Source organism: Triturus cristatus, chromosome 6, assembly GCF_964204655.1.
Source record: "Triturus cristatus chromosome 6, aTriCri1.1, whole genome shotgun sequence".
Classification (NCBI taxonomy): Eukaryota; Metazoa; Chordata; class Amphibia; order Caudata; family Salamandridae; genus Triturus; species Triturus cristatus.
This window is the reverse complement of record NC_140589.1, coordinates 1,852,058,433-1,852,069,455: the sequence shown is the minus strand read 5'-3', so window position 1 is coordinate 1,852,069,455 and position 11,023 is coordinate 1,852,058,433.

Genomic DNA, 11,023 nt, shown 5'->3' with positions numbered 1-11,023 from the left:
AATCCCACAGTGGTATACAGAAAGTCCATCAATATTTAATCAGATTCTGAAAAACTCCTTAGAAGATTTAAAAATGCCTGAAAGTTCGGTACTGGTCCAATATATCGATGACCTACTTGTGGCATCAAGAACTCGAGAAGCCTGTGTAGTGGATACTGTTGCGTTGCTGAATCACTTGGCAGATGGAGGACTTAAAGTATCCCCATCAAAATTGCAATTTTGTCAAAAAGAAGTACAGTATTTAGGCCATCAAATTGAAAAAGGGCTAAGAAAAGTGACTGCAGATAGAATCAGGAAAATCAAAGGAATGAGAGCCCCAATGACTCAAAGAGAGGTGAGAATGTTTCTTAGCATGGTTGGATATTGCCGTCAGTGGATTAGTAAATTTTCATTGATTGCAAAACCTCTGGTACGTTTGACAAAGAGCGATGTGAAAGACCCCATTGAGTTGAATAAAGAAGAGTTTAAGGCTTTTAAACAATTGAGAGATGGTTTGTGTGAAGCACCAGCTCTTGGCATACCTGACTATGAAAAAGAGTTTTAGCTCTATTGCAGCAAAAGAAATGGATGTGTGGTTTCCGTACTAGTACAGAAACATGGAAAATTGAGAAGACCAATTGCATATTTTTCGGCTATATTGGATCCTGTAGCTGTGGCATTGCCTGGTTGTTTGAAAGCTGTAGCAGCTACTTCTAAGAGCCTGGAACAGAGTGAAGGAATTGTGATGGGATATCCTGTGAGAGTGTTTGTGCCTCATGATGTAGCAATCCTCTTAACTAGGAGTCACACTCAGTTTATGACGCATAGCCGTCTAACTAAGTATGAGAAAGTCATTTTAGGTGCAACGAATGTGAGCCTTGTGAGGTGTCTTAATGTGGACCCTTATTATTATTATTATTATTATTATTAAAAGGCTCTTATATAGCGCATGGCTACTCGGGAGCATCCCAGCGCTTAAGACTAACCAAGCAGAGATGGATTAAAAATGAAGAGTTATTTTAACTAGTTTTTTGGAAACAGAAGAGTTTTTAATTTTTTTCGAAAGACAAGGAGGTTAGGCTCTTGGCGGAGAGGTGGGGGAAGAGCATTCCACAGCCCAGCCGCGTTGTGCGAAAACAGGCGACCTCCTGTGCGGGATCTGCTGATCCTAGGAACTGTCAGCAGATTTTGTTGGTTCGAGCGAAGATTCCTGGTAGGGTTATAAGGTCTGATCATATCATCTAGAATGGGGGGGCCACTCCCATAGAGTGTTTTATGGACCGTGCAGAGGGTCTTAAAATAGATTCGCTCCTTTATGGGGAGCCAATGCAAGGTGCCAAGTGCGGGCCTGGCTGATGTACGATGGCTAGTGCCCGTGAGTAGCCGTGCTGCGGAATTCTGGACAACCTGAAGTTGCCGGATAACCGACACGGGGGCTCCAAGATAGAGCGCATTTCCATAATCCAACCTGGATAGAACAAGGGACTGGACAATGGTTTTCTTTGCTGCCTCGGGTAACTGAGGAAGGATTTTCCGGATTGTTTTCAGCAGTCCGAAACAAGTGGCTACTGTTTTCCTTGCCTGGATCTTAAATGACAACTCTGCATCCAACCAGAAGCCGAGACTCTTTATCTCGGTCTTTGGAGTGGGTCCTGGACCCATACAGGAGGGCCAATGTATCGAGTTGTCAAATGTGGCTCGTTTTCCTAGAAGCATCAGCTCCGTTTTACCTCCATTCAATTTCAGGTGGGACAGGTCCATCCAGTTTGCTACTGCCTCCAGGCAGTGACAGAGCCTGGAGGGGGAGGATTCCAACTGATTAAGAGAAACAACTAGCTGGGTGTCGTCAGCATAGCTTACCAGTTGGATCCCAAAGGAGGCAACTACTTCTGCCAGGGGCGCCATATAAACATTAAACAGTGTGGGGCTGAGGGAGGAGCCCTGTGGCACCCCACACTGTAATGGCATTGATGGAGAGCAGCTATTTTCTGTAAAGACCTTAAAGGATCTGTCACCAAGAAAGGACTCCAACCACATGAGTGCCCTGTCTTTGACGCCCAGTTTTTTAAGACGAGACAGGAGGACACGGTGGTTCACCGTGTCGAAGGCGGCACTGAGGTCCAGGAGGATAATGGCCGCGCTGCCACCTGCGTCCAGAATCCTCCTGGAATCCTCAACCACCCTCAGCAGTGCCGTCTCCGTGCCCTGTCCTTTCCGTAACCCAGTTTGGGTTGGGTGGAGCAGGTTATGGGTCTCCAGAAAGGATGCTAGTTGTTTATTTACCCATTTCTCTGCGAGTTTACTGATGCCGGGGAGCAGGGAAATGGGACGATAATTGGAAAAGTCCTGGGGGTCGAGATGAGGCTTTTTTAACAGGGCCTTAAGCATTGCCAGTTTCCAGTCTTGGGGTACCCTTCCTAATTCAAGTGAGGTGTTAACTAGATGGATAATGTATGTACTGATGTTGGATAAGGCTAACTTTAGAATATTCATAGGGACAGGATCTAGCGGGGAGCCGCTTTTTACAGAGTTGAAAAGCGTGGGCAACAGTTCAGTACTAAGGGGGGAAAAGGAAGGGAGGCAAGGCAGAATAATATCTGTATCATCTGGCAAAGGGAGGATGGATTCTTCAAGAGGTAGAGGGGGGAGGGACAGGAGGATCTTTTGAATTCAACATTGATACCTGATGCTGAGAATGTGGAAGTCAGGGATGATGTGGATCATGACTGTTTGGAAGTGCTTGATTTTTGTACTAAGCCACAACCTGATATAAAAGATGTACCTCTGACAGAAAGTGACTATGTGATGTTTGTGGATGGGTCATGCTTGTAAACAGACAAGGGGATTTTGAGTGCAGCTTATGCAGAGTGTACTGTAGCAGCTGTATTGGAAGCATCTTCTCTGAAAGGAGTTAAATCAGCCCAGGTTGCTGAACTATTTGCATTAACAAGAGCATGCAAGTTGGGAAAGAATCAGAGTTACTGTGATTACTGATAGTCAGTACGGCTTTGGTGTGGTGCATGACTTTGGGCAAATTTGGTCCCAAAGAGGCTATTTGACATCGAGTGGAACTCCTATAAGGAATGCAGATGTGGTTGGCAAGTTGCTTGAGGCGATACAGCTGCCTAAGCAATTGGCAGTAGTAAAATGTGCTGCTCACTCAAAAACCGCTGATTATATATCAGCAGGGAACGAGTTTGCTAACGACATGGCACAATATTGTGCACGAAACCAGAATTCGGTGAATCGTGGTAGGGAAAAAGAAATTAATTCATGTCCCTTGCTTTTTACTAACACTGTGAATACATGGGAGGAGGTAAGGCAGTTACAAGAAGAAGCAGGAGATGAGGAAAGAAAGCAGTGGATAAAAGCAGGTTGTGCACCTCGAGAGACCGATCATGTTTGGGTTTATCGGGATGGAAGGCCAGTCATGCCCGATAGCATGGTTTCTACAATGGCACGGATGTATCATGGACAAGCACACGTAGGAAGGGATGCTATGATCAGACTTTTCAAACAGACATGGTATAATGCCAAGTTTAGACTTGTAGCTGAGAGCCTATGTCAAAGATGCCTTATATGTCAGCAGTATAATCCTGGAAGGAAAACAGTGGTGAGCCTAGGAACGATAGAACAAGAAGGAGGGCCTTTCACAAGAATGCAGATTGACTTCATTGAAATGCCCCCCTGCAATAGACTGAGATATGTTCAAGTGGTAGTTTGCCTATTTTCTTGATGGGTGGAAGCATACCCGACAAGAAGAAGTGATGGAATTACTGTTGCAAAATTACTATTGAGAGAGTTCATTCCCAGATTGGGTTTTCCAGTCACGATCGAATAAGATAGAGGAAAGCATTTTCATTATGAAATCATGAAACTGATCTGTGAAGCATTGAATGTACAACAGAAACTGCATTGTGCTTATCGCCCAGAGGCTTCTAGTGTGGTGGAACAAGTAAATGGCACCATTAAAAATAGAATGTTTAGCCACAGGATTGAAATGGCCAGATGTCTTGCCTCTAGTGTTCATGACTATTAGATCTATCCCTGATATGAATACTGGATTGAGTCCTCATGAAATAGTAATGGGGAGGGCAATGAGACATGTTTTCATTCCTGTCAACAAACTATTGCCTATATCTGATGACTTGGTGTTGGATTATTGCAAGGGGTTGGCTGATTGCATTCATTCTGTGTTTCATCAGGTTGAATCGGATGCAACCACTCTTGAAAAGAAGCCAGCTCATGATCTGAGTCCAGGTGACTGGGTGAGAGTTAAAGTACATAGAAGAAGAAATTGTCAGGTCCCACGGCGGGGTAAACCACGTCAGGTAATCTTGACCATGACGACAGCTGTGAAATGTGCAGGAGTGAAGAATTGGATTCATGCTAGTCATACCTTACAAATTCCAAATCCAGTGGATAACAGGGAAGAGGAATATTTTGAAGAATCTGATACCAGTTCCGAGTCAGATTCAGAAGAAACAAGAATAAGACAAGATCCTGAAAAGGCGGAGTTGGAATCAAGTCCAGTTATAGCACCAGAAAATCTACCATTAAGAAGGAGATTACAGATTTCTGACACTAGCTCAGAGTCAGACACTGAACAAGTACAAGTACCTGAAAGTGTAAAAGAAAACGGTGAAGAGACTGTCAAAGAAATTCTTGATAAGGAAACTCCACATGCAAAAACAAGAGAAATTCCACCTGAAAACACAGAGGTAGATGGTGAGGTACTAGATACAGAGAGAGAGGGAAAGATTGTTGCGGAAGAACCCCGAGGAGGTGTAGGGAAACAACACATCCAGGTAGGTGAAGGGACAGTTAGTAACAGGAAGATTGTGTGGAAGAAACACGAGGAGGGACAGACTTAGATAAGAAAAAGGAAGTTGCGGAAAGAAAAACTACTGTAAGTAAGAGTCAAGGTGGAACTGAATCTGAGGACAGTGACGAAGAAGTACAGGAAGGACGAGTTCTGAGAAAAAGAGCATGGAGAACTGAGAGAAGTGAAAAGGGGAAAAAAGTTGAAAAGGCCAGCAAAGGAGGAAGTTTGGCCAAGCAAGATAAAGAGATTGAGATACAGATTAATACGAGTAAAGTCATCTAGAGCTGAACAAGTGAATGATGTGTCTAGCCAAGAGAAATCAAAAGACATCGAACAGACACCGTCAGAAGGAAGAAAACAGACTAGGAAACCCAACCAGAAGTGTAAGTCACCAGAATGGTCATACGTGGCACTTCCTGAAGTACAAGAGGAAGCACACAGCCAAGGGGATCTAGGGGTGATTATACCAGAAGTGGTTGAGGAAGACGAAGAATCAGAAATCCTGAGAGTTATCTTGTCCGACATCGGGGAAGAGACAGATGTTCAGGAAATTCTGAATCATGACTGTGAGAGTAAAGTGAAAGACGATAAAATGGCAAATTGAGGAAACCAAGGTGTTCCAGAAGAAAATTTAGAAATTACCGAATAAAAGACATAACCGAAAAGAACCGAGTAGGCGCCTAGGGCCTTGGGTTTAGACAAAACTAGTTGTGTGTAGAAGAGGCTAAGTCAAAAGACACTGATCATTTTCCGAAATGGCAAACACAGAAAGTAGAAAATCTACATGTGTGTTCCTTCGAAGATGGTGCAAGGTATGTTGCTGTTGTACAGGATTACTAATGCTTCTGTGGAGTGCGTTAGCTTTGATAGTTTCATTTAAAGTATCGTTTGAAACGATAGAAGGTCATAGTGAGAATAAATCTAATGTAGAAAGGATTCATGACATCCATCCGATTAAAGAAATAGATAGAACTTACTTACATAAAGATAGGTCCATAACTGATTTTTCTAATAATGTTTTCTCAAAATTGTTGTATGAATATGTAAAAACAATGGATGTGAGAGATTGCTATGTCTGCATGCAGTTACCTGCATCAGTATCTGAGGGAGTGATGTATCATCACCTTCCAGTAACATATGGAATAACATGTAGTGTATTAGCAAGTTTGTTTTATAAAACAGGGAAACTAGAATATTATTTTTCTGATGTAGATAACATTTTTTCACAAGTACCTGTAGTTCCTGAACTGAATAGAGTAAAACCTGGTAAAGTTTTAGGTGAATTTTTCCTAGAAACTAGAGAATTAACTTTAGAATCAGTATTTAGAAATAATCTCATTTGTAGTTTGAAGAAAGAAGAAAACACTTTTCTAGATATAGCAGAAGAATGGAGAATAAGAATGCAAAAGAAGATACCTGAGGGAAAGGAAGAAAAGACAGTCTGGGACGTTGAAAGAGAAAAACATCTGAAAGGAGAAACTAGTCCAGCTATGGCTTTAGATTGGCCTCAGAAAGGGAAATTGTGTATTAGAAAAAATCAAACTGTATATGATAATTACTTCATAGGTGCAAGTGACTGCCATGATACTTATAGAATCATGGGTGGATGGGGATTTAAAGGAGGAAATTATCCGGTATTCCCTGGATTATATTTTATCTGTGGGAACAAAGCTTATTATCGATTACCGGACCATTGGCATGGCACATGTTATCTAGGCCTGGTCTTCCCAAAGATATTTCATGTGGGAAGGGGAAAAGATGGTGCACATGAGATAGGTAGACAACTAACACGTAGAATGAAGGAGAGTTGGTCAGAAATTGTAGGGGATATTTTTGGAGCATTAATACCAGCCGTTGGAATATCTCTGAATGCACACAAAATTAGAAAATTGTCTACAGTAGTGGATCGCTTATCGACAAGCACTGCCGGAGGAGTTTTTATTAGTAAATACAGAAATGGTTGCCATGCGAGCCATGGTTATGCAAAATCAACTTGCCCTTGATATTATTTTGGCCAAAGAGGGAGGAGTCTGTGGCATGCTGAAGGTTCAACATTGTTATACTTATATTCCTGACGAAAGTCAAGATTTAAAGACATACATTAAAAATATAACTGATTTGCATGAGTAGATTGTTCCATTGGAGGTTGAAGGTGTTTTGGAAAAGATTGGAAAATGGTTTTCTACTCTTAAAGACTTTTAACTAAAATTAGGTAGTATCTTTATTGGTAAAATTCTAATTCCAGTAACATGTGTGATATTTTTAGTATTAATTTTGAGACTAGGATGTTTATGTTGGAAAAGAAGAAAATTACAAAATCATATAAAAAGAGAAACTGCTAAGAAAAGAGAGAAAGGAAAGAAAGATGGAAGATATAGAATTAGAATAATGGAAAGAGAATGTATATTAAAAGACAAGAGAGGATGAAACAGAGGAAACAATCATGTGACCTAACAAAACTTAAGAGAACTGAATTCATTTCTATTATAAATGTTATCAAAATTTAAGGGAATTTGTGGTGATATTAAAAATCACCAAAGGGGGGATTGATGGAGCAGGTAAAGCAAAATTGTGTATACCTTCTCTATTTTGCATGAAAATACTAATTACGTAATCGAGTTATATTTTAATTTGAATTAACTGTGTGCTGTGTTATACTAACAACAACATGCATTTTTGGTAAACACAAATTACAGGCGGGACTCATTGCTATTTGCATGGCAGAATAACTTAATGACTAAATATGGTACGCATATTAACAGTAGGAGATGTGGTAATAGAAAATTGCATGATTTATGTTGCTTTGGTGACGTTTTGCGTTCCTGTAAGGACCGAATGGTGAGTAGTATTGCTTTAAATGTTGCTATAAGCTAGGAAAATACTAATACAAAAAGGGATTAGTGTGGGTTTTAACATTAGAATCTTCATTTCCGCATATTAATTATTCTTTGTGTTTGTTTTGCTTAAGTTGGCATTCGGGTCTACCAAGCCATGACATTCAAAATGGAGTTCAGAAGTGGCCACTGTCTTGTGAGCGCGAAGTCTTTTGCGCAGACTCAGATGTCTCCAAAGATCTCATCCTCAAATTCAGAGCACAGTGTTCCTGGTCAAGGATAGGAACATGGAGGACTGCCAAACTTCAGTCAGTGAAAATTACTACAGGGAACAATAGTCACACATAACCAAGATTCAACAATGTTGCAGGGGTATGATATAGACTGAGGAAGTGACCCAGCAACTTCTATGAGAACCCAAGTCAGTGGGAAACTGGACCAAAATTGCTAAATTCGACAAATGGACCAATCACATGCTCTCGTAGTCAAAGAAATGTTTCATGTTACCCAGAATTTTATTATAAAATGGGTAGTAGAATAGAGAGGAAATATATAGCAGCGGCAGATCATATCCGGAGGGGAGTGCGTTCTGTGATCGATTCGCTCGCGCGATTACTTGGTCCTTTGGAGATCATTGGGACTGTGTCGTGCTGAGCAAAGAACTTTTCCCGGACTTTTGAGTCTTGGCCTGCTTCCGATTGAGACGATTGAGCAAAGAATTTGGGTTATGCAGAGCCAATCGAATTAGAAAATAACCCTAATAGCAAGAATAGGTAAATATAAATGTCATGTAAATTTGTGTTGATTAATTAAAATTGGAACTTTGATTGACTGAAATGCCAAATTATGCAACTAGAAGTAATTAATTAGATAAACTAAAGATTGATTAACTGAGAATGAGTTTGTGGTTTCTTTCAATAGGGCATTGAATAAGAATTCCGAAGCTTTAATGTGTTTTAGCTAGTTCTAAATCACCATCAACCAGTCCAACTAATTGGTCCATTCGACCAAGTGGTGGAGTGCCTTGATGTTAAGGTTAGGATTCTATAGGTGTTGATGTATATATGTAAAATCTTGCAATATATTTCTTTCCCTATAGGTAATAAGGTACCCCCCTACATGTCCAGCGGATTCATCATCCCCCTGTGTGCAGATACGAGTGCGTTAGTGTGAATGTTGGTGTTATGGGCCCCACCAATGAATGCGTGTGTGAATGAATAAGTGTGGTGACAGATCTGTGACGCAGGAGAATCTGTAAAAAATTCCGCCCTTTTTCCGCTGGATCAGTTGTCATCACATTTTTGTTATCAATACTTCTATTAAGTCATGTATTGTCTTTGGAAATGCAGTTCTTTCAGCCCCAGCAAAAACTTTATATCCTCTTCAAATGATTCAAAATGCACTTGCATGCCTGTGGGCGTCAACATACTTCACCTATTCTGATGCATCTACACTGGATCCCTGTTCATCAAAGGATCATTTTTAAAGCTATAACAATTGTTCACTGTACAATCTATCAACAATCGACCAACTTCATATCTCCAAAATTCATATGGGATTAAGCCCCCTGTACCCTAAGGCCAAATTAGTTATTTCTCCCAAACATTTCCAGAACTAGATCAGTCTCTTTTGGTGACTGTTTTTTTTTTTGACTGTCAAAAATCTGGACCTCACTTCCCTTATCCATATGTGCTGAAGCTTTCCTTCAGTGGTTTAGATAGCACCTGAAATAGTTCCTGTTCCTCAGGGAAAGTAGCAACAACACCAACAAAAATGCAGGTATTTGAATGCCAAGAAAATTATTTTTATGACCGCTTTCCAAACAGATATTACAGGGGGAAAGCTAGTTTGTTGTGCAGGCTGTAAGGACTTTCTGTTGCCCACAAATCACCTGAATCCATGTAGGAGCATGAGGGGCTCTACCGGTGCACCATTCTTCATACTTCACCTGCTCACAATAATTAAAAGCGCATATGAAAAAGGCTCCAATATATGGTCGTTTTGAGAATCTGTCGTAGGAGCTATTACTGACAAGATTATTACTGTTGAAGAAGAACTGGGGTTATGCGCTACTGCTCCAAGTACGTTTAGGGACACTTACACCTGCAATCAATCCTACTGTTATCCCTGAAATTGATTAACTGACAACTGGCAACACTCATTCTGACAAGGCCACAATACACCAGTCCAGGGAATCCCGCTGTTTCCTCTGGGGTTGGTAGGGGTAAGAAAATAGAGGGCCATTTGTCTCGTAGGGTATCTACCCGGGATTGGGGTGGTTATGGTGTGCCCAATTAAACTTTGAACATCTAAATCTTTAGACTCTTAGATATACTTGGACATTTTGTTGCCAAATCTTTTGCAATGTGCAACGAGAGGCTTACTAGAATAGAAGATGTACTCTCTAAGATAAGTGTCAAATCTCACACTTCCTTATTGGCTAACATAGATTCTGCAGAACAGATGAGATCTTTATTGACTCTTATACCTGACCCACATTTACCTTTGGCTCCCTGGGTTCTGACTAGGTCTATATCGAGTGACGGGCCCTTTCTCCGATGGGCAGGTTTGGAGGGTAAGACCAGAGGTCATACAACAAAGGATTGTCATGCTGACATCTGGCGGCCAAACTGTCAGGGAGGCCGAATCTCATGTGATTGGTGGAGGAAAGACCCCTCTGTGATATACCCATAATTTACTGCCTGCAACAACCTCTTATGCTATTATTCTAGCTAACGTTTCATCTTTGAAGGTTGGGATTATGGATCATTATTCACAACTGAACAATAACGTTCTCCATTGAGTTAAAGGGGACTTTGACCACATACCTTATTTTTACATTTTCATCAATATGGTCAGAAGGGTTTCATGGTTGGGTAAGCCCCAAAAACCATTGAAGGTGAATGTGTAGTGGTGGATTCTAATAATGCATAAACTGTCAGCCAATTGTTAAGAAAACTTAAGGTCAACCAGAGAGACTCTTCTGCTGATTTGCCTCTTCCTTTGTTTGTCTATAGGAGTACTTTGCCAAGTGCAACCATAACTCACTCAATGCCAGTGACTTATATCAAGGAGCACCAATCCAATAAGGAGACCTTTAATGTCCCTTTGTGGTACAGTTCTTACTTTCTCAGTAACACTGTGCGTTTGTTGGACAACATAAATTTCAAATCTGTGCAAGTCCACGCACACCATGAGGATATGTTGGCCTTATTCCTGGCTAGCTCACAGTGCAGCATATGTACTCCTAACCTAGCAAGGTAACAGGTGATATGTGCAAACTCAGAACATGGCAACCCTGACTTCCCAAAGACATTGTGGAAACAGATCTAGAACCCTTTTGTTTGGTAACTCACGCATGACCAAAGAGAAACACTAGAAATAC